Here is a 25566-nt window from a genome sequence, read left to right as displayed (position 1 = left end):
AGCAAGCATGTGATGAAAGACAACTGTGTTCCAAGAAGTTCAAAAGGCTACAGACCCTGGACAGATCTTCCCCCTTTCCTCCCTGAACAAATTGCCACACCCAGACTTGCAAATCCTGCACACAGCGCTGCATGTGTGTTTTGCTACACGGCAATGATAAGGTGTGTACACTAACTCTAAATGGGCCAGCGAGTTGGCTTCTGGAGCTGGCTTACAATTCTGTGGATATCCTAATGTTTTCACTGGGTTTCTTTCTCCAGGGCAGGGACATTTTAAAAGCATGCTCAAGGCAGAAATACAGGAAGGCTTTAAAATAAAGGCTTTTAATTCTTATTATATATTCTGCATTATGGTTGTTATTTTGAGCTGTTCTCCCTCTTCAAAGGAACACAAGGCAGCTTACATGATCATTCTCCTCCCCAAGAACCTCCTCCTCCACCCCTACGACACCCCTGTGAGGTGGGCTGGGCTGAGCCCAAACTCACTCAGTCATCTGCATAGCAAAATGGGAACTAGAATCCAGACCCTCTCAAGTCCAACACTAACCACTACACCCCAGTCCAGTTGTTCCTCTTACATGGTATCATTCTGTGTTTCTGTAAATTACAGTTAATAGCGGTTGTGTTTGAAGGCATCTAATGTGCCTTGCCCTTTCCCATGGGCAGAAGCTAATCCTATTAATAACTTCAGCCTCTGTACTGATAGAATATCCTTTCTCTCCTAGTTTTGCAGGTGTCTTCTTTATCAGCTGTTTTTTTCTTCAATTTGTTCTTTGATTTTACCAAAAGGGAAAGAACAGCTTCAGTTGTCTCCTTGGTCGAGCAAAAAACTCAGATGGGCACTAACCCTTCTCCCCTAATGATATCCACGGTCTTTGGAGCAGAAGTTGCATCTAAAACAGGAAGTCAGTGTATTTTAAGTCCATCGATACTTATAAGGGCGGTAGCCAGGAGTTAATTAGCCAAGATTAAAATGACTTTAGAAAACAAGTCATTCAGCTATTGCATCCTGTTCATTTTCCTTGTCATCTGAAGAACAAACAGACTTTTCATACAGGGTAAAGTAATGAGACCTCTGCTCCACACTTAGAAGCTAATCAAAAAAATAATAAACATGCTTGTATACAGAAGCGTGGTACAGCGGAATGCAGGGGAAAGCAGAATGAAAATTGTTGCCCTCCATCCTGACCTTCTAAGAAATGTGTATTTCCAAAAATGTGTTAAGTCTCACATACAATAGCCTTTTAAACCTTTTTGGTGCAACCCAAATCCAGCAGTTGTAGCACAGAGTGTTCCCATCTCCACTAAATGTATGTCCCAGGTAATGTGGATTCCAGCTCTCTGTGCCCTGTCTTCTCTTTACACTAGTGTTGCAAGTGACAATCATCTTTTGATTTTAATCAACCAGAGGTTTTCCATTTTATCCAAATTTGGGAGAATTCTGGTTATTTCCAATTCTAGTTGTTAGTTCAGAGAAGAAGGATCAAAGCCATGGTTTATCACCCTGGCATGACTAAGTGGAGCTTAAACTAGCCAGAATTCTTCAAGTTTGGAGGGACTGGAAAACTTCCATTGGTTTAAAAGTAAATGCACCAGCACCTGTTTTCCTCAGGGGAGGGAGGGAAGGGGGGAAACAGCAACACGAGGCTTGCCTCTGCTCAGGCTTGTATGTGCGAACCGAGTCATAGCACGGCATGTCTAGATGCTGAGGCTGCTCTTGCACTCTTGAATGGAAGAGGAAAACTTTAACCAGGTGCAAGCATTTCCCAACACAGTGAGGAGCAGATGTGCCCAGAAAGAAATTTTGCTGCTCAAGGAACCCTTAAACTACTGAATCTGCCCAGGGTGTGAACATGACTACGTGGTAAGCCAGGGGTCCCCACCTTTTGGGGATGATGGGTACCTTTTTGGAGAGAATGCCATGGCCTCTCTCATATAAGACTTGCTCTCGGAGTCACCCATTCCTAAAATGGCGGTCATGCTGGGTATGATCTGTCCCAGAACACCCATTTCCCCAAGGCCAAACCTTGGTGGCCAGGAGAGGTGTCACAGTCTCCCTGGAGCCCATCACACCTTTTTCAGGTATATCGAAAGCCACTATATGACTAAATCCCCTAGGGAATCTGTGGTCCTAAATATGGTCCTAAATATAGCAGCTCTCTCCATTTTTCTCTTTTCCTTCCTCCCTGTCAAGCACCTAGTAAGATATTAATAAACCGCAGGGATCCATGTTCCCCTGAGCTGCAGCATTTTCAAAACCTGCTTGGTAGCTACATGAATCATTCCTGTCACAGACTCCTGGAAAGCAGGCAAGTCTTTAATAAGTATACAGCCCGTTCTGTCACCCGTGAGCGGCGAGCCAGGTAACCGTGGCTACTGATAATGAGATCATTGCCAGCAGTGCTCCACCTACCCAGTGCAGGAAAGATCAGCTACTGAAATGCTACTTATTACAAGCTTCCTCCAGCTTTCAATTCACACAACAGCCAGCAGAAGGGGGAGGCAACTGCCAAAGTGTCTGTCTAACTGCTTGAAGCTGCTCTGAGCAATCACACCCAAAGCGAATCAAAGTGATGGAAGGAACTCCAGGGTGTGCTGACGGGATTATATCGAGATTAAGCGAGGCTTGAGCACAGAACTACACTATAATCTGTCACTTTTGCTTTCACATCCTGAATACTACAGGCATTTTACAAGCATTTAGTCATCACCATTCTTCTCAGCAGCAGGCAAACAATAAGAAACACAGATATTCGTTTCATAGATCCCTTCTTCCTCCTACTGAGCTTAGAGGGCTGAGCAAGAAACAAAAATTCAGCAAGCTTGGTGCTTCCAAAACTGCACCCTGGAGTTGGCAAAAGGTTTCCTGAACTTTTTAAACACCTGCATCTGTTTCAAGGGTCACCAGATGCAGAGGAGGAAAAGCAGTTCTGTGCCTTGAACTTGCCTGGAAGAAAGAATTTCAGCAAGAGTAGCAGCTCTCGCCCTGGTACAGCAAGTCACACCTCCCCTACAACACCTGTACAGATATTGCAGCCAGAGTCAAACAATGTAGTTTGTTAAATACGCCATGTGCAACCACACCTGAGCCTTTAAACATTTAATAATAAGGAGGAACGAGGTGGTTTTCATGGGAGTTGCTGCATGAGGAGAGCACAAATATTTAAGGCACTTCGCATGAAAATGACTCGTCTGCCCCGCAAGAGGAAAAGACTCTTCCACTGGGGGAGAGCACGGTGTCAGTCCATTTTGCTGTCCCATCCACAAGCTACAAAAGAGCAGTGGGGATTCTAGTGATTTTGTGGGCAAAGCTGCTGGCTTATTTTGTGGAGCTCTTCAGCTGAACTCCGCTCTCTTGCCTGGTCCAGTAAGTCCCTCAGACACATCGTGGTTCATTGTGATAAATGCCCACAAATACAAAAAAAAAAAAGAGCTTCAGCCCTGAAATGTCCACCCTCCCAGCCCCACAACCAAGAGAACCTCAAGTTTTCCAAAACCAGATGCCAGTGACCGTGCTTAAGTCTGACATCGCTCCAGGATCTCCCCCATCCCTGCTACCTAGACCATTCTTAGTAAGACTTGGTCTTACTCCTCCTCCCCTTGTTAGTTTTTGGGGTGGCTACCGTGACTCCCACTTCAGGCTATATGTCTGTCCACTGGGTAGGGAACGCCCATTATCAACTTCAGCTAGCAAGCCATCTAAGCCACTCCTGGAGAGCAACAGCCTGGCTGTAGTGATCCATGCACTGGTAACATCCCATCTGAGTGGCTGTAATGTGCTTTAGGTAAGGCTACTCCTGTGGTCGGTTCAGAAGCGGCAGCTGGTAGCCAACGCAACAGGTGGGGGCAGTGGGACACCCAGCTATGCTCACACCACACCTGTGTTTAAGTAAAGGCACTGGCTGCGTATTAGCTGCTGTCAGGCCAACATGAGCTAAAGCTTGTTCATAATAATATGGAATCCCCATACTGGGTGTGGAATGGGCTTCCATAGGAGGTGGTTGAAGTCCCATCGGTAAGGATGTTCAAGGATAGGCTGGACATGCACATGGTGGGCATGTCATGAGCGGAGCCGGCTGGAGGCGGGGGTCAGACTAGATGGCCTGGGAGGACCCTTCTGACTCGCTCTGTCTCTATGTTTCTAATATGGCTGCTCAAAGCCTGACACTGTAAGAACAGCTTGAGACTTCAGAAGGGATTCCTGATCTGACCAGGCATCCATGTTGCAAGTCTTGCTTCCCACTGACACCTTAGACATGATAATGTCCGTGTCCCAAAAGGCCTGCCATTCCGATGTATACTCTTAGGCACCTGTCCTTAAGGTTCCTTCTATTCCTGTTGTCTGAACCCCGTCCAATCCCTTTTGCTTTACTCTCACGTGCCTCTGGCATACTGAGTCCATGATCCCCCACCTTCTATGTAACTGAAAGGTTATAACAGCATCTTGAACAGACTCCATCTTTGCAGTCCCTTCAGGTGGCGCCTGCGTGCTCCATCTATTTTCTGTACATATGAATAAACTATAAATCTCCTTTTGACTGTACACCCCCAGTGGACTCTTAAAGGGTGTTTTTCACTCTATGTTCAAGGTGGTGATGTTGTCTAACAAAGCACTAATCACCTTGGGACCAGGAACTCCTTGCCTTAGGTATACCTAGTCAACTTGAAGACACTTGCCTTGTTAGCCATTCTGAGACCAACAGAATGGGGGGGGGGGGGGGGGCTTCTCAGTTGTGGCACCCACCTTCAGAAAGCATATGGTTTGCAAAACAGAAAATGAGGCATGCTTCAGATAGGGATAAGGAGGAATCCAATGAATTTCCTGGACACTTGGCTGCTTTTTCGTGGTCTTGAGTCCAAGTTACTGGCAAGCAGGCCCAGCATTTACATGGAATTCACCTGGAATCAAGCCCTGCACGGTTGCTGTGGAAGCAGGGCCCCTTCTGCATCATAGGCAGCAACCTCCTTGCTGCTGGGCATGACACGGAAGGAGGGTGTAGTTGCGCAATCATTGTTCTGCAAGCATTTGCCGACTACTTGGCGCAGCTTGTTTTCTAAGACTGGGTCGAACATGAGAGGAAGTTCACAAACTCTGGAGGGATGGATTTCATGGAGCCCTGTCACAACATTACAATCAAATGCCTCCTGAAAACACACCTGCTCACACAATGTCCTGACTTGGAATTAAGTGGCTCACGCTACTCCAACCTTACTGTTCCTTGAATGGCTTTGTACTACTACTGTAACTGATTATTTTTAATAATGTATTTTACATATGATTTTACTATTTGTGACCAGGTTGGGGATATTATTCCTATTAAGTAGTTTGGAAGATTCATGCATAAATAAATATTCTCAGTTCGCTGTAAGGCTGCCATCTTTTCCTGCCAGATTGGTGTCCTCATCTACAGGAGGAGCGCGTTGAAGTGAATTTCCCCGCGGAATTTCTGTCTGTTATACATCAGTTACAAAAATAAAATTGAGTTTTGCAGCGCCTTACAGACATTAATATAACTCAAACACGAGAGCACATAACATCAGATGCATGAGTGTTGTTCTCCTCAGCAGCCAACACCCCCCCTGTGTGTGTGTGTGTGTCTCCACATGCATGTGTGCATGCAGATGGCTACAGAGAGGGAAAAAAATGGAAACAATAAAGTTTGATGGAAATAAATGCTGAAATAAAATAAAAAATAGAAAACCTAGAAAAACCAAACATCAAAAAGCAAAAATAAACAAATACATCAGATAAACACTTTTAAAAACACAAGAACCCAAATGGGAGGAGAAGGAAGAGATGGCAACCTTAATTGTGGCCACCAATTCTCCAGTTTACTGTTCAGTTTACTAGCAAGGGATGCTCTGGGGCTTATGGACAATCAAAACCATGGAATAAGCTCGCAGGAAACCCAGAAAATGGCCTTGCAGAGCAAGCATGCTAGTAAGCTGAGTAGAAACTTCCAAGCTTGGAGAGATGAGGAATAAAAGCTGCGGCGTTTCATGCGGCACATCTCTGCCTTGCTTCTTCTCTCCTGCATCTCATTTCTTAAGAGGGGCCCCCACAAACAGCAAAGGGGGCACGAGAAATTAGCAAAATGCCCACATTTTGTTGCTGGGACAATGAGCTGCAGTTGGCTAAATGCCAGACCCAAGTTACTGGAACAGCTGGCGCTGCCTCACCCAATGCATTTCCCCCCTCACTCGCCATCCCATGGAATTCCAACTTCGGTCCTTGCTTCTTCTCCAAGCCATGAATTGCTCAGTGGAAGTGGTAAGTCTTTCTGGATTGATCCGGCTGCGCAAAGAAAATTACCCTGCAGCAGGAAACGTTGGCCTGTTTTCCCTGTGCAGAAGGGACAGGGTTGATTTTGCCCCAGAAAAAGCGGGCAGGGGCCCAGGAAAGCCTAGAACCACCCCCTCCTTTTTGTACGTTCCTTCTGCCTCTAGTGCCAAAGTCATTCAGGCAGACAAGCAGATTTAAAAGCCTGGGTTCTGATTATACTGTTACCAACTGATCGAAGGCATAGCCTGATGGCAGAAAACTGCCAAAATCACTGCTGAAGCAATCCAAGAGAGTTAGGTAAAAGGGATAGCAAAATTAGGTACCCTCCCTCATGCTCCCCACCCCCACATCTGCTACCAATCTCACTTTTGTGGCCTTCAGAGGAAGAAGCAGCCCTGCCACGAGGTTTAGCTCCAACTCCAACACCTGGAACTAAGCACCCAAATCTGCTTGTTTCTTCCTCTCTCCCAATTCTCTTTCCTTCTTTGCTTTAGCAAGCCTGCATACAAGGATTACCTTATTTCTTACCTTTGCAAGTCTCTCTAGGAGCCTTTGGGCTGAAGAACAGGATAAAATGTTATAAATCAATCTGTAAATTGGGAGTCAACTAATCAGCACTCCTGCAGAAAAGGACTGATACAAGTTTTAGGGTTTAATTGGAGACAAAAAGCACACGCAAGTGCCTCTTTCTCGGTTATATTTCTAGGAAGCAGGAAGTTGTGGGAAAAACCTTTCCCGTCAGAGAGGCTAAAATCGGAAGTGACTTTCTAGTGCTCTGCTAGTACTTTTGCCTACTTTCCCTTCACATTTGTGTGCATGCTGACGGGGGATGAAGAAAAGGTACTAGACATTGCACTGCTCAGGATGAACACACTCTGTAGGCGACATCTTAAGAAAACAAAGACTATATCCAGCTAGCTGCCATGCAGGAAGAAAGAGAACTTCCTGCATCACTGCAAACAAACAAAGATGTATTGTCACCCTGTTTGTTGTTACCTTACTTGAAATATGTGCATTTTCTGCAAGGTACTGGGCATAATTGTCCCTGTATTTCTCAAGCAGAAAATACGCAAGGAATTAGGAGGCCTGCTTTTCAAACTGTGGAGTTGCTACCTTTTTCTTGTGTGGTGCTCTGAGAGGCAGAAATTCACAGTGACAGGCTCAGTTTGCCCTGGATCTACAACCTCATATAAGAGCAGAGTGTACCTGTTGGATTTCTGCCTGGGGTGGAGCTGTTAAAGGCACAAGGTCTGCCTCAGTCAAGCTATATGGTTTCATCCTAGCTTCCTCTTTGTGTGCATGTGCGTGCACGCAAGTGCATGTGCGAGAACCGAAACATTTCCCCCACATTGCATTATGACTTCAAAAGCAGTTAAAGGCCACACAAACCTTCTTTAATGATGGCAGAGATTCACTTTAGAGCACTTTCTAAGTCTAATTTGCCCACTTGTGTTTCTGGTGGCAATAACCTCCACCTCTTTGGCCACTTGTAGGTTGCCAGTCCCCTTGACAAATCTTTATTTTAACCCTGCTCCTAGTGACCAACCGTGAACACTCAGCCAGAGCAAAGAATTTAAAATTCTGCTGACCATTATCGTTAAATTAAGGAGCAATCTGGCGTCTTCTCCCTTGGGGTGGCCAAATGCAAAAAAGGATAGGACTCTGCCTTCTCCTACATTTCCTGTGTAGAAGAGAAGATTTCATGACAAGCCACACATGCTAAAATACAATTTTCCCCCATCCAGGCACCTGACCTCTGAGTTTCCACCACTTCCCTTTCCTTCTGAGTAGTTTTTGAACACAATGCTCCATTCTCCTAATTTCTTTCACAAGCAAAGGCCGGAAAGACCATTTTAAAAAACTAAGTGCTCATAATCAAGTTTAGGTCTTTAAGAAAACTCAGTGGAACTGTTTGGAGAAACTCTGCTGTGATACGTGTAGTCTGTCCCCAACAGTCCGTATTTTGTAGTTTACACGTGAATAAAACCGAATGAAGCTTTGCAGAAGGCTAAGACATGTCAGTGCCTTTGAAGCTGTTCTTTGATTCCTGCTGAAACTTGCCGCTCTTCCTTCCTTGAATTTCTGAAGCAATGCTCATTCTTCTCTGCACCACTTCTGCTTCACTTGACCGGCCCACACTTAAATGCCATTCTAAATGTGCTCTCTCAAAAGCTCTTTACTCACTTCTTGGTGGGCTAGGACTTGGGTCCCTCAACTTCTTTCTTCCTTTCCCAGCCCCTTTAGCCATGCAATTAAGGCATCTCCAGCTTACCTTGTTAATATTGTATAGGACTTGGGTTGGAGAAAGAGTGGAAATGCAGGTTCTTTGGAGGCAAAAGACACTGCTGTTCCATGACTCAGCTGGGCACTGCCTTTGTCGAAAAGTGCTCCACCTTCAAACGCTGAACTTTCTTGAGAAGTGTGCTTCTCTGTGAAACACCCTTAAATCTATGGGCTATTTTTTCTGAAGGCTAATGCACACAGAAAATAATTCCGCATACAAATAAGATCACCCTGAACTTTTTCTGACAACCCAGCTTGGATTCAGATACATCAAGCTGATCTTGTGAATGCCTCCATGAATACATGGATGGCAGGTCAAACCAGCTGGTGGAACATGGAACAAAAAAGTCACAGAAAAACCGGCAGCCTGGAGATACACCAAATAACAGGCTGAATGCACAGGCAACTGGAATTGTAAGCAGCAAGTGGGACATGAAATTAGTTTTGCAAACCAATCCTGAACCTTGGGAGCAATGATGTATATTGCCTTCAGCCATTCAAGCAACATTGTAGTACCCCTATATTTGTAAACACATATTTTGAAAAATAAAAAATGCAGTATTGAAAATTTTCAAGGCTGCTGTTACTATTTTATAGTGGGACATGTATCCATAAAATATATATTGCGGGGTTTCCATGCGTTTTCATTCTTAGAAACTGCCACTCTGAATGAGGATTTTAGTATAACTGTTACCATTTGCTATTCCTTCAAGCAGTCACAAAGAACAAAACAGATAAACGTACCAGAATAAATGCCTTCTGTTTCCTGCTTAAGAAACCTCCAGGCAGGCAGGTACAGTTAACAGAATATTAAAAATAAGCCTTTATGTCAAGGATGAAATACACTCCACCATAGTTCAGGAAGAGGGATGGTTTAAACTATCTTCCAGCCTGAAAACTCAGGTGCCTCCAGGAATCTGTAGCCCCTGCTCCTTGGAGCACAGCAAGGCAGAAATGGATTTATTTGTTGTGGATTTTGACGGCCTCCAATTTAAAGTTGCCCCTTAATCTGGGCCTGCAGCAGCTGGACAGTATTCAAGCCCTCTGTTCTGAGTGGTTAGGAAAATCTGACTCCACAGGATGTTAACGATTTCTCCAGAATCATACAGGATGATCCAACCCTGATGCTGGCACCTACGGAAGATCTATAATTATGCTTCACGTCTCCGTGTGCTTGACTATTCAGTCTCCTCCTGGGCCATTTTGCTGCCATGGGAGGGGTAAATGTTGAAAGCAGTGAAGGTGGAGGGCAGTGGCAGATGGTATTTGGGAAACATGCATCTTTCCACCCGAGTGAGAACCTCCTCTTTGTCCTTCCCTCCTCAGACAGGGTGGGCAGCTGGTGGGCCTGCAGGAGCTGAGAGGCTGTATCCTCCATCATCCCTCACCACTGAACCTGCTGTCTGTGGCTGATGGGAGTTTCAGTCCTGAAACATTAGGGAGACTCAGCAGCTGCCTCTCCCTGTGTTAGGAATTACCTAAAGAAAGATGGCACCTGTCTCCTGCCCCAAGATATTGGCACCTTTTGGACATTAAGAGTGGCAGTTTCCTCATCTCAGACCCATTTGCTTGCCTGACAACAAACACATCTCACATTAAAAGGAACACTCGTTACCACTCTTGAAGGGCTTGAAAGCAAAAAGTTGAGGGTCAACAAAGAAGTGAGACCAATTAGCACAACTAACGTCTGGAAAACATAATTCAGGGCATATCAACTGCGAATGCTTGCCACAGTGCCCCTTCAGCAAAGAGAAATGTAGAGCAGAGATGTGATGTGGGAGCCATAAAAATAGTCTTTCTAATGCCTATTTCCCAGCTCCCAGATGGTTTTCCTGCCCTTCTGGGGTGCAAAATATGTGTATTTGCAGAGATAAAAACAACAATAGGAATTGCAGGGATGGCGATGGCCAGGGCATGCTGATATTTTCATGCATGCAATATAACTCCAAGCATATTGTGAGTCTTGGAGTGTCTGCCTTGCAACTTTCTTTATCTTGTAAGGAAGGGTATGTACTATTTGCTTTAATTAGCTTCTGACTAAACCCCACAGTGTATTTTATAAGAGGCAGCAACTATCACAGTATTTCTTGCAGACAGATACAATCAATGCCCATCACGAGAATGATTCCTTATCATTGTTCAAACTTCCTCAAGGTCTCCACCAAGCTCCAGGCATGCAAACACACCTGTGTGCAAAGCTTCTTGTACAGTTACTTCAAACACCAGCGGTTTTTGCTAAGAGTGTAAGAACAGCCATCCTGCATCCAACCAAAGGCCTACCCAGCCCAGCATTCTGGTCACCCGGTGGCGATACAGTTGCCCGTGGGGAGACCAGGAGCAGCACATGAGTGTGACAGCATCCCCCAACTCTTATTTCTCAACAGCAGAGGTGGCATATTCCCACCAGGAATAGCAGCCATTATCCTCCATGAATTGGTTTGAACTTCTTGCAAGCATTCTGAATTAGGAGCCATCACTGTATCTCATGGTAGTGAATTCCACATGGTAACAGGAAATATTTCCCTTGACATGTCCCAAATCACCCACCACTCAGTTTCATGGATGACTCCAGAGTCTAAGATCAAGAGTGAGCAAGAGGTTTTTCTCCATCTCCCATAATTCTAGAACCTAAAATCATTCCACCCTGTCCAATTTCTCTGCATCTCCTGTGCCCACCTCCTTTTCAAGCTAAGCAGAACTAGCATTGCTCTAACCCCACTCTCTTTTTTGCATCTTTTCCAACTCTCCGTTACCCTTTTTGGATACATTGCACAGTATTCGTACTGTGGTCACCCCACACATTTGCATGAAGGTAGTATGATATTGGCAGCTTTATTTTCACTTCTTTTTCTAATTGTACCCAACATGGAATTTCCTTTTTTTCGCAACACTAGGTTGACATTTTCATCAAGCGATTGAGCTTTTTATTTTTCCAAGAGGAAGCATGAGTCAGTCAAAGCTAAACAGTTTAAAGGAGGGCAACTGTATGTTAAACACACATTCTGCTGGTTCACATGGATGGGTGGTTACTATTTACAGAAAGAAAGACAGACCGCCGACCGACCTGAACATGCAAAGCACTGGAGTGCAATCCTGGCCTGGCTCTAATAATGGAAGTGAACCAGAAACATAGAGAACCATTTACATCCTTGGAGCTCAGCAAATTAATGTGGTGAAGGCGCAGGTATCACATCCTTCCCGCATGTGCTTAATTTTCCACAAAGAGAACATCCCCACCTCTCCAACCTCCTGCTTTATAAATGAACTGGGCAAACAGGTTTTTCACATATGCCACAAATCTGGCTTGGCCTTAACTCTCACTGGTTGGAGAACCAAGCTAGGCATGATGTTAATGCAATGCAATGTATTTAATGTGTACATTGTTCTTATGCAAACAGCAGCTACGGTTTAACTGGTAAGGCTGAGAGACTCTCAATCTCTCTGCGAATGGGTAGGCTTGCCTCAAAATGCTTCAGAAAAGGGTTATTTGGCAGGCCTGCAGCAGGGAGATGCGGAATTAACCCTCTTCTCCCTATCTCCCATGGTGCCCAAACATGCAAATTAATTGCACTCACAACTTGACCTTCCGTGGGAGAGATGTAAGCACGTGCTTAAATCTCCCATTCAAATCAATGAGATGTACAAGTGCTTGTATGGTTGGACTACATACCAGGGCTTGTACCAAGCCTAAATGAACAACCTGCAGCTCGAATGACAATGTTATGAATTAGAAATGAATTCCGTGACTGTTTCCAGAGGGGTCGCCATATTAATCCGATGCAGCCAAAGCAACAAAGAATCCAGTGGCACCTCAGACTCCAAGGAATGTATGATGGCAAAAGTTTTCATGGACCACAAAACATTTGTGAGTCTTTACGGTGCCACAAGACCTTGTCTGAGAGGTTAGCCAACATTGTCATCTTTTCTGCATCAGGTAAAGATGCAGCTCAATTCCAAGGCATCTGACAATCTATGATTGGACTTTTTAATGAAATAGGTTTTCATTGATTCCTGGATTTTATTGCTATTGTTTCAGATTGCTCAAATTGTTATACATTTCTGTACATTAAAAGTTATATTATTTTTTATTTGCTGTACGTTAGGATTCCAACACTGAAGACCCAGAGAGATTTGGCTATTGGGTGGTACAGAAAAGTAATAAATGTAATGTTTGATGCTTTTATGGCCAGAAGCGGTCAGTTGAAGCTTGCTTCAATGTATTAACTTGGAGGTGAAACATAATTTCATGTTCTGACCTTTTACTTTCTTGGGTCTCCAAATACAGAATTCGATTCTTCTGCTATATTTTTCTGCTTCTCCCCAATATCTTACATAATGATTACTTCAAAACTTCAGCATATCATTCAAAATGATACATCCAGCAAGATACAGACATAGCTACAGGCAATGTTTTAACTTGATAGTCCACTTTGATGCCTTGGAAGTTTTTGGTGTGCAACTTCTGCAAAAAAATACCTCATTAGGGATGGGTGAGAATATAATTTCAGTTCATTTTTCATAACAAGTTACGAGGTGATTTGGGGTCAGCCACTTGCAGGGTCGCTGGTGTGAAAATAAAATGGAAAGGAGGAGGACTGAGTAAGGACTGTGTCTTAGGTTCTTTGCAAGAGGAAAAAGCTAGAGAAGAATAATAATAGTAGTAATAACAATAATAAGGCAGATGGGCACATAGTCACGGTCTTTTCCATGTTAGGAATAGCTGTACTTGTTAAATTTGGCTTGCCTATAAGAGATTTTCATTTTAGTTCATTCCTGATAAAAAAAGCAAAATCCCAAAATTTGCAAATTACTTTAAATGCAGGACTGGAAGAACTTGTGATTTAAATATTCCAAATGTGGGGGACAGGAAAATTGACTAACTCTCTGTCCCTAGTAGTCATTCACTTACGTGGAAGAAAATGGATGGACCCATAATGCAAACACAAAATCTCCCGTCATCTAAACCTGTCTAAAGGAGGTTGTAGCCCTTTCTCAATAGGTTTGCTATGAATTATAGTCCACTGACTTTCTCTTTTAGATAATGCCAAGGGAGCCCTGGAGCATGAAACCATATGAAGCCCTAGCCCAGCTCCCACGTCTTGGTTTTGGTGATGTCAGGACATAACCAAGGGCCGTAAGAGCTCAGGGGACAACTTTACTGTCGGTTACTAGCTAAGGGCGCATCAACAGGCAATGAAGGGGGTGGAAATGCAGAATTCCTGTCATTTTCCTTGATGTGCTTCCTTCCTTATGCCTCATCCATCACCCATCCCAGCAGCCATTGCGTCCGGAATGGAAAGGGGACAGCTAAGGCTATCCTCCTCCCAAACAAAAATGGCATCCAGGGGAAAGGCATTAGGGGAAACCCTTTCTCCTTCCTCCCAACCCCTCAATTAGTCAAAAGTCACCTTCAGGGTCAGGGAGGAGAAAGGGTCCCTTCTTCCCCCACTCCTCTCTCACAGGTGACGAGGTAGCCAACCTTACAGTCCTCTATTTAGAGATCCGCCTAGTCTTAGTTGGGTTTAAAGTGGGGGACAACACAACATGATAAGGGATGGGTCAAAGCCTCAACTTTTGCATGGGGACTAAACCAGAAAGTGGGTACCCAGCATTTTATATGGACAGAGTACTTCATTCAACTGATAATGCTACAAGCACCCACTATTGGGTTACCACCTCTGCCTATTGACTTTCCCAGGCCAACTCCCCATCTTGGTAGCAAGAACTGTACAGGTAGGGTGGCTTCCATTTACTTGGACGTAAAGACATCCATGCAGATCAGGGAGGGGGGAAAGGTCCATTTGCACTGCAGATTTTAAAATGCATTTGCATGCTTAGCACTGTCTATGTTCTGACAAAACTATTCATGAACAACTGCCTTCTTAAATGCCACTAGAATTGTGTCAGGGTGACCACAGGAACCAATAAGCATAGTGGGGATAGAAGGCAAGGGTGGAAATGGTAGCGGTAGGCCCCAGTAGGAATAGTCTTCCTCCCTGCCTGAGATCAGGTGTGAATCAGTAGCTGAGTAAACTCTGCGGCGTCACAGTGAGGAAATGTGGAGGTGGGGAGGAGGGGACAGAATTTCCTGTATTGGAAGGCAGGCAGGCAGGCAGTCTGTCTTTCTTTCTCCTTCCAGCTAGAGCTATCCCTTCACTCCCATCCGTCTGTCCTCTACATGTGGGGGATCTTTTTTCCAAGCAAAAGAAGGCCATAACAGGATTAATGCTTCCATTTTTAATATCCATTAATCCTCAGGACAACAAATAAATAGTTCCGCAATTGCTCATACCACAGTCCATACAATGTGTATTTGAAAATATGGATATACCTGCCTTAGCAAAATGTATAGAAATATACAATATCTGCATTAAGTACTTCTAGTGTCCTGCTTCCATAGCCACGGAAGTCACCGCCAGACATGCCAATGTTTGGTTTGCACTGATGGTTTGGCTTTATGTCTTGACAGGAAGATGATCTTTTTCATTGGACTGGGTATTGCCCGTTTGGGAGAATATATGGTCAATACAGCAGTTGCTAACAGAAACCAGTATTCTGAACTGTATGACACTGAAGAAGTTTTGTGCATTATTATTATTTGCATTATTGCACTGCATTTGGGTTACATTGCTTACATTGGTCATGGGCTCTCCCACACTGGAGACACTCAAAAAGAAACTGGGCAACCATCTGAGTGGGATGGTGTAAACTGGTGTCCTGCAACAGCAGGGGGATGGACCCGATGGCCTTCATGGCCCCTTCCAACTCTACTATTCTATGATGTTTCTATGATTTATATGGTGCCTTTTTTCTATGATTTCTATGCTGCCTCTTGGATGGAGTCCAAGGTGACTTATACAGCTCCATTTAATCCTCAAAATGACAACCCAGTGAGGTAGGTTGGGCTGAGAGTGAGTGACTGGCCCAAAGTTGGCCACTGAATATCATGGCCAAGTGGGGACTAAAACCTGACTCTCCCAGATCCCCAGCCCAACTCTCTCACCACCACGCCATCCTGGCTCTGAGTAGAGATAGTTACACACTTTTTCAACAGCTCTAACTGTCCACATTTCCAGTTGTAGTACTCATAGGCATCTCTGAGTTGTGGAGGAGGTGGCCATGGTGGTTAAGGAAGTAAGTTCTAAATGCGACAGCTTCTGCATGCAATTTGTTTCACAGCTATCACTGCTACCAGCCACAAGGTGGTTGGTAGCATGAGATCATGCCTTGGAAATGGAGGCCATCTTACAGTGAAGATCAACATGGATGAAGGGGAGCTGGTGAGGTTGAAATGACCCCAGCAATAACCTCCTGACTGTATAAACCTAGCTTAGATGGCCTTTTGAATAGATTAGATGGATTCATGGAGTTTAGGTCTATCTAGCTATAGAATATCTAAGCTTAGAGGCAGTTTATCTCTGAACACCAGACACTGGGATAAATCATGGCAGGAAAGGGTTGCTGGCACTGTCTTGTTTCTGAGCTTTCCAGAGGCATCTGGTTGCAGACAGGACAACACCCCTTGGGCTGATCCAGGAGGGCTCCTTTTATGTTCCTAGCTTGTAGCTGGCCTGAGCTGGAGAACAGATCGACAGTCATGGCTGAAGACCAATTTTATTTAGGCAAGGTTTGCATCTTACTTGACCCTCCTCTGCCAGATATCAGGCCCAGGGCTTGAGCTGGCACAGTTCGTCCTTCTCAGACCACAAACTGAGCCCCTTCTGGATCAGCAAGAGCCTTGGGTGAACCAGGTGACGGAAGAAGAAGAGAGGGAAACAGCTGGGACCAACCCATCCTATCTCTTTCTTCCCTGGTCTTCCCTCTAGTTATTCCCCTAGCTAAGCCAGCAGAGCAGAGTAGCACGGGCAGGTGCCTCCTTGCAGCAGGCAAGGGCAGGCACAGAGGAGGAAAGGCCAGTCTCCAGCTTTCTCAAGCCACTCATAGGCTTGGACACTGGATGAGGATTTCTCTCCATCCAGGTGAAAAGCTAGCAAGTGTATCCCTAACACCCAATCTAAATGATACTGAATAAAGGGCATGGCACCTGCTTTCAATGGGATGTATTCAAAGTGAATTCTGCCTAGCAGCCTTCCGCAACTGAGTGCCCTCCCCGTGTTTGGGACCACAGCTCTCTACATTCCTTGCCATTGCCCATGCTGGTCAGGGCTAATGGGAGGCAAAGTCCACAGCATCTGGAGGCACCAGTTGAGGAAGGCCAGTGCATAAAACTGTAGCCATAAGTGACCGTGAAGTGTGAGCACTCTGCACACTTACCTGAAAGCTGCCCCAAGGAACTCATGCCTATTTATGACTGGGATGCATCTGGGATTTACACACTTTCCTGAAGCATCTGCTGGTTGCTTTGGGACCACAGCAGAAAAAGCTCTGGTTCTCCTGGGTAGCGTCCCAGTTAACGAGGCTTAGAGCAGCGGCCTACCTGGCTGCCTTATCAGTAGTCTATGGGAGAGTCCCATGGTGGAAGGGATTTGCTACACAAGGCATTTATTGTGTGCTTGTGAGCCCTCATGCGCAGAGGTGTGAGGGCCTTTTCATAACTCCCACCACCAACCCTTCCTCTCTTGTATCTTCCAGCCATTTTGGAGGCTGTTCTTAAAGTGAGGACACTGAGCTCTTACATCTCAGACCACAATAAAAGCCTCCTGCATTGTTGCAAATCTGCTACACTGCAGCTGGGTTACAGCACCACCTTGCGCTTGGTTAACACAAAATACAGGAAAACAGAGAAATACAAATCTCGGAGTTAAAAGCCAGTGCAAGGGACACACTTGTCACCCAGCAAAGAAAATGGAAGGAGAAGCCCCAGTAAAGCAGCTGGTAAATGTTTCATGCAGTGAATCCCTCAGAGGTGTCAAAACTTGGTGAAATTCAGAACAGACTCCTCAAGAGCACCAGCAACAAAACACAAATTGCTTTCTAGCACAGCACAATGCACTTAAACCAGAATGAGACTAGCTGTAGGCAGCACAGAATTCACTCTGCAAAAAAAATTATCCTCTTGAATTCTTGGCACAGTTAAAAGGGGCTATTCCCAGCATGGCATTTCCAGTCAGACAATGCTGAAGAACGCAGGAGGTGCAAACTAGGCCAGACTGTCTTTTGCAAGCGAAAACTTGTACTTTCAAAGACAGACTCAGACTCGGCACCTGGGGAACACTTGGCTAGTAGTGACTTCCTTTACTGATCTCACTTCCAGGACAGTCTCAGTTCCACAGTAAGGTACAGTGTCTCATTCAAACAAACATGCACGGACATGCATTTGCCACGTACAGTGACATCAAAAAGGTTTCCTTAACTGAAAGCACAAAAAACCTTTGTGGTTTCCTTTCTTTACCTTATATCATTTCGGTGTACAATCTGCCATGTGGACTGCATGGAGGAAAAGAGAGAACCAGAGCGGACAATATGTCCCATATGGCATAATGGGTACAAGAGCAGAATTCTGTCTGTTCTTCGCTTATATACACATTACCGTACAGAATTCAAGTAGTGTTATAATGAACCTGTCTATACAGAACTGAGTTACATCACAGTGGAAAACTTGAGTAGCATTGATGGTGTTGACTTGTAAGGGATGCAATCACAACACAATTTCCCCCAGTTAAGGTGGCAAGCCCAGTAAACAGCCTGGGGTTCTTGAGCTGCTTGTGCTCATGGAAGGAGTCCCAGTAGACCAAAATGGACTTCCTTTTCACTTCCTTCTTTCCTGGAAGATTTGGCTTGTGCTGCTGGAATGGGTGGAAGCTGAAAGCAGCATGAAGGACTGCCCTGGGGTGCAACACAGAGCTTTCTGCAGGTATGTCAGGCTGCAAGGTGGCACAGGCAAACTGGCCCTGCCCATGCAGGTTTGCAGAAGTGGAACAACAGAAGCAAATGACAAGGCATGCCAGGCACAGGTAGCACAGGTGGCATGCCAGCACACCTCAGCAGTATATCCTGCATCCAGTGCAGAAGGCTCAAGAAATATTCCAGAGTGCTCCAAGAGTGCTCAGCGTTCTTGGTTAGTTCTGGGAGCAGTCATGAGGTACGAGCAGAGAGCACAAAGGAAAACGCATGTGGACATACATGGATTGAGATTAAGCAAAGGAATTAATAGTCCTCCAGGGTTCCTGGCTTCTTGCCTGATTTAAGGCTAATTGGCTAAGCAGGAGGAAGGAGACCCTAGGGGATACCACAGTGGTTCTTTAGCTGATCTCCCTGGACAGGAGGTAGGTCAGGACTGGACTATGAACTGCCATGGATCTTCTGCCCGGGCAGCTGTTTCTGATAGGTGATGCTCAAAATACCATCTCCACCATGCAGATGCACAAAGCTCCAGGATGGACATCTTGAAGAGCTCCAAAGGACGTGACAACAACAGGCCTCCAATTAGGATGGCATGTGAAACGAAAGGTTTGGGAGTTGCTTAGCTGCTCACCAAGCAGGAGCGAACAGGCTGTACGCACTGGCGCTTGGCTTGCTCACGACACGCCAGGAGCCCTTAGGAGCATGGCTTGGCATTCTCCGAGGGCATGCCCACTGGGCTTTTTCCTGGGAAACTGGAGGGGAATCCAGTTTAAATCACCCTTGACTGTCTCTTTTTCTCTCCTTAGCAAAACAATTTCAGGCTACAGCTTCCTCTCCGTTTTTTAAAGTTACCGCAGTACTTCCTGTACACATCAGCACAGATCAATATCTTAAAAACAGACCCAGTACAAAAGCACTGTTAACTCAGTAGATGCATTTTGTATTAACCATAACTTAAAAGGCCACGAGTGACAGTGAATTGGGAAATAGCAGTGAGATTGGTAAGGACAATTTCTCTCAAGAACAAGAAGAAACAAATATCATTTCCTGTCCGCGACATGCCCTACAATCCTGCTTTAAAAGCTCCATGTGTAATTTAGCAACAGGCTGGCAAAGAAACAAAACAATCCCCCAAACCGTCACTCTGAATCCCCAGGAAATCCAGCTGTTCCACAGGCAATCACCAAGAAACAGGCAAGGCATTTTTAAAATCTTCTGTAAAAGTTTGACTCTGACAAGCAACAAAGGAGACGTGACTCACAATTAGTGCAGAGGGAAAAAGTCGTAGTGAGAATTGAAAAATAATCATGCAAACCTGACCTGCTTGTTCCTTCTCAGGCCTTCTGTGGCTGCATAACTTCAGGTCTGGTTTCCTTTTCGCAAAGTTACCGAGCACTTCAGAAAGTGCTTACAGGAATAAGGGTGTGAGAATACAAGCCAGAAATAATATACTGCCTCTGTTCACTCCCCCCGCCACACGATTGTGAAACTTACCGGTGCGCACAGTTTTTCTCCTTTCCTGTGGATTTGGTGTCTGATTACACAGTTCAACCCTTGCCCCAAAGACTCCCACACAGTCAACTCCTCAAAGGCAAAGGAATGCTCCAAAGCAAGCCCGGAAACTTTGAAAACACCGAAGTGCATGAAGGAGGGGGAAAGAGCTGTCAGTTGTACAGCTCAGGAAGGTTGGGTTTATCCCTCGCTGTCAGAACAACCGTGCAGAAGAAAAGTCGGGTAGCTTTTAACTTGGCACGATCGCGCCGTTCTGAGCTCACAGCAGCTTGTGTCTGAAAAGGCTGATTGGAGAGGAAAGGCGTTCTGGGTGAACATCCACACGGATGTGAAGGATGCACCTCAGGCAGATCATGATCATGACTCAGCTGCATGCGGTGCTAACTGCTAAACCCACTCTGACCATGGTTGGATTTGCACAAACTTCTTGGTTGCCTGCATGGCTAACCCGGCACTGCCGACACACAGTGACAGGCAGGCGCAGATACCCAGTCGTCTGAAATATGCTTGAGAGTGAGCTATGCTTTGGTCATTAGTTTAGTCTTTAGGGGGCTCAATATCCACATGGTATGGGCACCTGGGAAAACATCCCCCTACCGAAGGGGTGCATGGGAGTAAGCATGAAAATTGGGAGGGCGAGGAACGGGGACGGGAGACTGTGAGCAACATGTCGGTGAGCCAAGGGGAATGGACGGGGTGGCAGTTCTTGTTGCACCCTCCAGACAGGTGTGCCAGGGCTGGGAGCAGCAGCGGCTGGGGCCACAGCGACTCTGGTGCTGCCCAGACCGGGGTGCTGCGGACAAGCACACACCCTGAGATGGGGCCACAGTGCCAACGCCACACTGTCCCTGGGCGTGACTGAGGCCCCTCTGCAAAGGCATCCTATAGAACAAAGGGTGCAGCTTGCCGACAGGGTGTTGTTACAAAGACCTACACTGACAAAAATAAATCTATACAAATTAATTCATCCGATTTGCTTTGGGAAGCTGTGCTACTCAAGCAAAGATAATGGGGGTATGAATCTGGATTATGCTGTAATTGTAGACAAATGAGGCTTTTGGGTGCCCATTGACTCTGAGAATATATTTCTAGCAGGAATCTCTTCCTGAAATAAAGCCACTGTTGATAGATAGGGCATGGTGTTAGCATGATATTTTTTAAAAAACCACCAGAACCAACTGCTCTGTGTGGAAGAGGAGGAGAAGCAGCTGTGGAAGAAGCAGCAGCACCAGACAAGGTGAAATCCGATAATCACCAACCCTTTAAGCCCCTTACATAGGCTCCTGAAAGACCGCAGGCACTTGCTACTGTTTTCTGATTTGGTATTTTTGTTGATCTCATTTAAGTCACTTCGGGAGCTTTGTCAGCTGAAGAATGGGAAGGAAATGTGCTAGTCATTTTTTTAAATAAAGAAATGTGGTATTTGCTTGTGGGCCACTGGATTCAATGGCTTAAAAGGGAGACTCGACACATTTTGGGAGGATAAGATGGAGCAGTTGCGGGTTCTCGAGAGCCCTTGGCTGAGATGATTGAAGTAGGCCCCCTCCCTTAGGGAGCCCGTCTTCACACCACCATTTTTGCCAGCTGCTGTTGCATCTCCACCCCTTCCCTGGGGGCATTTAGAGCTCCCCTTCTTGCCAGGGTGAAAGGCAGGTATACAAGCAGGCTACCATGGGGAAGGCGAGGTCTTAGTCCAGGGAACTGTTGGGCTGTGGGCCTCTGGCAGGTGCCCATCCATGCCCACCATGGAAACTGGCCCATGCCTAACAAGGGTACCAGTGGTATATACCACTTCATGGGCAGCAGAAACATGGCCCACGTCCTTGGTGCTGGGGGACAGCAGTGGGAGAGGGCTGGTGCTCTCATGCCTTGCCTGTCCACTTCCCAGAGGCCTTTGCTCATTCTAGGAAAAGGAATGCTAAAGTAGCTACTAGGCCTGTGGGATGGCCCAGCAGTGCTTCTCCTGAAGCAAAGATGGCGTGCCACAAACAGAGGAGCTAACTTCTCACCTCCCATTTGCCCTCCTCGCCCTAGGGCAGCCCTAAGTCATACCTAGCTTCAGAGTTAGGACTGTCTATATGCCCTCAATGCTTCTCCCTGCAACCTTCAGAAAACATTAGCTGGTTCATCTAACCGAGAGTGTCTATGGGAACAAACATCCATCTCAATTGCCATTTGGGTGGAAAGGCCGGATATAAATTTAACAAATAATACTATTTATTTGTTTGTTTGTTTGTTTGATTTTTATCCTGCCCCTTTGTCAAAATGGCTCTCTGGGTGGGTTACAGGATATAATAATATAATACTAATATGCATAATAAAATAAAAATAGCAAATTAGCAAATATTACAACAATAAAATCACAACAATCAGACACAGAGAAACTCCACAATGAAACCTCACAATAAGTTCAGTTCTTGAACCAGTAAGAAGACACAATGAAAGGCACAGGAACACTACAGTGTAATAAATACCATAAAAAACTTGAAAAATTATCTTAACAATTAAAATATCAGGTAAATAAAAAAGTCTTCACCTGGCACCAAAAAGGATAGAGAGACGGCACCAGGCAAACCTCTTTCGGGAGCAGGTTCCAGAGTTGGGGTGCCCCTGCTAAGAAGGCCTCTTCCTTGGTGATCTGCCCATGGGTCTTTGGGGAGCAGCAGAAGACGACTCAGGAAGTGACCAGTGAGTGGGTCCTTGGGTGTGAATGCTTTGCACACATGTGCTATAAGGGAGTTTTTGTTTGTGTCTCTGCATGTGAATGGATGCCTTGGGGTATGTGTAGGTGTGTCCATGGATGTGAATGCTTTGGGGCCTGACAATCACCCACTTCATCTTAAAGTACTAGTTAATCTTAGCCAAAAACTTGACTGAGCAGTCACAGGAGCATCAACAGCATCTGCATGTATTTGCATATAAATAAAAGCGAAACCATATTGGCTTAGATGTGAAATTGATCCTCTATTTACATAAATGGGGAAGAGAGATTTTTGCAGGCTCCACCCTCCAAGTACAGAGTTTTTGTTTGTGTCTCTGCATGTGAATGGATGCCTTGGGGTATGTGTAGGTGTGTCCATGGATGTGAATGCGTGTGTGAGTGTATGCATGTGTTTTTCTGTCAGTTGCTGACTGGCATCATTTTGCTCAAGAAAGAAAGAAAAAATATTAATTAAAACTCAGTTTGAAGACATGCTGAAGGAGCAGATCATAATTCTTGATGGAAGACTTGATACCTATGCTCATTTATTTAAAGGTTTCCCAGATGGCTTGTGCAATTTACAAATCATCTTTGTAATCACATGGATGATCTTTTAGCTTTTGGAGGATTTGTCCCAGGTTTGATTCATTTCCCAGGAACACAATACAACACATTGCTCACTAAAATCAATGGGATGCTCTCAGAACTTGCTGCCATGTTTCCCGGGCTGCTTTTCTGTGATGCTCAGAGTCCTCTTCTTGTTCTTTCTTATTTTCATGGGTGGCCCTGTGGGTGTCCCACCCCCACTGTTTTTTACTCCTGCTTTTAAAGTCATTTGAATTTCTGTACAATAAGGAGTTGCTGCCAGATCAGGAGAATGTCCATCCAAATAACTGCCTTTCCTGTCCCCATTTTAAACATATGATCATAAAACTGCTTGTTTCCACGTCCTCTCTTTGCATTGTGGATTGCTGTTCGACCAAACACGCAAACTGACAGTGACTCCAAAGGCGTGCTTTTCCGTGAATCATTATTTTTGTTGTTAATGGCAGAAAGTGAAGAGGAACTAAAGAGCCTCTTGATGTGGGTGAAGGAGGAGAGTGTAAAAGTTGGCTTGAAACTCAACATTAAGGAAACTAAGATCATGGCATCCGGTCCTCTCACTTCCTGGCAAACAGATGGGGAAGAAATGGAGGTAGTGACAGATTTTATTTTCCTGGGCTCCAGGATCACCACAGATGGGGACTGCAGGCAAGAAATTAAAAGACGCTTGCTCCTGGGGAGGAAAGCTATGGCAAATCTAGACAGAATACTAAAAAGCAGAGACATCACCCTGCCAGCAAAAGTGCATATAGTCAAGGCTATGGTTTTCCCCGTTGGGCAGTGTCCAGCATCATCTCTAGTCATCATGGTCAATAGCCATGCTGTCAAGGGGATGATGGGATTTATAGTCCAAGACATCTCAGTAGATTTGGGAAGGTTGGACCAAAGGAATTTTTTATCTGATCCAAGAGGATCAGATAAAACAGATAAACTATTAACTATTTTAACAGTTAAGTTTCAACAACAGAATAAGGAACAAAGAGCACAATGCTTGCTGACTTGTCAGCATGGCAGTGGCAACTGGGTCACCTTGTGTTCTGCGTCTCCATCAGTCACCTTTGTTGGTCTCGAAGACTGGAACAAAAGGATGAATTCCTTGCAATGCAAATGGAACCGCGTTTCAGGACTGCCATAGATTATGAAGTGTTGTGGGGGTGGGGGAACAGCCTGAAATAGATCCATGACTAATATTTTTCTGAAAGGGGTGTGAGGGAGTACAAGCCCGCGAAGTCAGGCTAATCAACAGTTGCGTGCTGCTACTGCATGGCAACATGTTGCAAAGTACATCAGGCAAGCTTGACCTACCTGTCAACACATTGGCAGAGATTCCCTACCCTGCTGAGAGGTTAGCCTCGTGCATGACAAATAATCGACAAGACTTCTTTCTCTATGAAAAGCCTAGCAATGAGTTCCTCAAAAAATGTGTAAGCTGGCTGTCAGGGCTGGCCCTTCCATGAAGCACAGTGAAGCAGATTCCTCAGTCAGCAGATGACTGGGGTAGAGAATGGCAGCAAGTTAATGTCGGGCTCGCAGAACTGGCTCTCCTCCTCTGTTTCAGCACAAAGAGGTCAGAAGCACTCACTTCTTGTTAACCACAGTTTGTCAATTTAATTATGTGTTTTCCAACCCAGCCGGGATCAGAAACGGGGGCTTGCATGAGGATTTTGTTTTTGCTTGCAAAACGTTCATGCAAGCCCTCTTCAAAGTTCTGAATGTGAGTTTGTGCATGAGTGTGTGACTACTGAAAGTACTGCTGGACATGAGTTGACATTCATCTCCATCCTAAATTTGAGTTGCACAGACTTCATGATTCGCACAAATTTGCGCAGTAGGCTGAATCAGTCCTGTTTTAATCTAACAGGGAAATTTGCATAAATTTTAGGAATCAGGAAATGAGAACAAGGTCAATAGTGGGACACTGTTTGGTGAATCCATCCCTACGGACAGCCTAGGTAGAAGTTGACTCATCTGAACCAACTGTAGTTAAAACTAATGCTAGTTTGTCCCCTCTGGTTGTGAGTAAACTGCCTATTTGCAATTTCACTGTCTGAATGCTGAATGTGAACTGTGCATTTATATTTGCTCATAAAACACCTTATCTGGGCATCATGACAAGAACAATTAGAACATGATAACACTACAGTAAAGGAGCAAGAATAATTCTTTCAACATTCAACCTGGTATAAGAATGTACATGCACAAATGCCAACACAGGAAACCACAAGTTGCCAGAATTGTGAACAACTTGCAAGTAAAAAGAATGAAAAACCCCCATCAGTGCCACAGGTGCTAAAATAAGAGGCCCTTAAAACCGTGAGAGAAAAGAAATCCAAATGGGATACTAAAAGAACAAAAATGAAAGTCTCAGATGAGGCTCCCCG

The 25566-nt window shown here is 45.1% G+C and overlaps 1 protein-coding gene across 4 annotated transcripts in view; it reads right to left on the bottom strand.

Annotated features, from left to right (window-relative positions):
• RAB27B (RAB27B, member RAS oncogene family) overlaps window positions 1-25566 on the bottom strand; it is a 109493-nt gene that overhangs the window by 14239 nt on the left and 69688 nt on the right. Inside the window, exon 1 of one of the 4 annotated variants that reach the window (XM_044431401.1) lies at window positions 19864-20104. The exons of 1 other annotated variant lie outside the window; for it this stretch is intronic. The gene's annotated coding sequence lies outside the window, so the exon portion shown is untranslated. Of the gene's footprint in view, window positions 1-6810; window positions 6836-19689; window positions 19796-19863; window positions 20105-25566 lie in introns of those variants that run through there. 2 more of the 4 variants (XM_044431403.1, XM_044431405.1) reach the window with 2 other exon arrangements.

The sequence above is a fragment of the Varanus komodoensis genome, unplaced genomic scaffold, assembly GCF_004798865.1.
Source record: "Varanus komodoensis strain SLA01 unplaced genomic scaffold, ASM479886v1 scaffold22, whole genome shotgun sequence".
Classification (NCBI taxonomy): Eukaryota; Metazoa; Chordata; class Lepidosauria; order Squamata; family Varanidae; genus Varanus; species Varanus komodoensis.
The sequence above is the reverse complement of the archived record's forward strand: the minus strand, read 5'-3'. Positions and strand labels throughout refer to the sequence as shown.